Source organism: Pararge aegeria, chromosome 22 (genome assembly GCF_905163445.1).
Source record: "Pararge aegeria chromosome 22, ilParAegt1.1, whole genome shotgun sequence".
In the NCBI taxonomy this organism is placed as follows: Eukaryota; Metazoa; Arthropoda; class Insecta; order Lepidoptera; family Nymphalidae; genus Pararge; species Pararge aegeria.
This window is the reverse complement of record NC_053201.1, coordinates 9,475,817-9,477,048: the sequence shown is the minus strand read 5'-3', so window position 1 is coordinate 9,477,048 and position 1,232 is coordinate 9,475,817. Positions and strand designations below refer to the sequence as shown.

Sequence of the window (1,232 nt, the reverse complement as noted above, 5' to 3'; positions counted from 1 at the left end):
TACTGGTGATAATGGGAGAGCCCTCCCGTTGGTAGATAAATTTAGTCTAGCAGTGTACTGTTATATTACACACGGTATATTATATTAGTATATCTATATCCAGTGGTTATTATAGCAACCCCCCTAGTAATAGCACTGTCGCCCTATAACCCCAGAAGTTAGAGATATTATATACTAATCTATATTGTACATTTCATAAATAATCAAATATGATCTAATCCAAAATCTCCAGATTAGAGACTGAATAGGAAGAACTAATAAAATGAGTCTACTAAAGTCCTAAATTATTAATCAATGTTATCCAATATATTCGAATTGCAGATAGAAATTCGAAAATGTTGGATTACATTGATTAAAAATTTAGGACTTTGGTAGACTCATTTTATTAGTGGACTCAACTTTGGTATTTGTGTGGATAGCGTGGTGGAAGGGATAGTAACATACTAAATCAATGGGTGGGTGAAAGTTAAAAAAAATGATCAGACGGTATCCATTTATAAGTTGGTTTCTAGACCGTACTAGTTTTTGAAACGTTCAAGCATCGGGGGTGTAACTCAGTGGTAGAGTGTCTGCTTCGCATGCTGAAAGTCCTGGGTTCAAATCCCAGCACCTCCAAATTACTTTCTATTTTATTTTTTGAAAACATCATTTTACTTTTTATTTTTCTTTACTTAAGAATTAAAAGTAGTAGTGAGTTTTAAACGGCTCAAATAAAACAAACCAATAATATTTTAAGACATTAGTTTCCGGTTAGTTATTTTACATACTATATATTGGTTGATCTATTTGGAAGATTTAAATATAGTTACTTAAGAATTACCAAGAATTCAATAAAGCAAATACATATTATTTTTTTTATGAAAAAATGATTTATTTGTCATGAAAGAAAAACAAGACAGAATCAAAAATGTATACAAATTTTGTTTTATTTTACACACACAATAATTATACCTGTTTTCCGAACTAGTTGAGACTGTGTCTCGGAAAACAAGAAAACATTATTAATTGAGCAATTAAACATCGGCTATTGTATTGTATGGACGTCACAATAAGTAATATGGCGTAGCTGTCACGTGTCAATCGCTAGCACAACTACATTGAGTTAACAATGAATATTTGTCATTGTAAAGTCAACATCTCCTGAGGATGCTAAAGTCAAGGGCTAACGTGTAGTGGAATTTCCGGTTTCGGAAATGTGCGTAGAGGGTACTTGCATCAACGGTGAAGGAAAA

General features: G+C 32.1%; 1 non-coding gene across 1 annotated transcript; it reads left to right on the top strand.

Moving 5' to 3' along the window:
• Positions 1-543: 543 nt before the first annotated feature.
• On the top strand, positions 544-615 carry Trnaa-cgc. The gene has a single exon. It is a non-coding gene; the product is annotated as a tRNA-Ala (tRNA).
• The last annotated feature ends 617 nt before the right edge of the window (positions 616-1,232 follow it).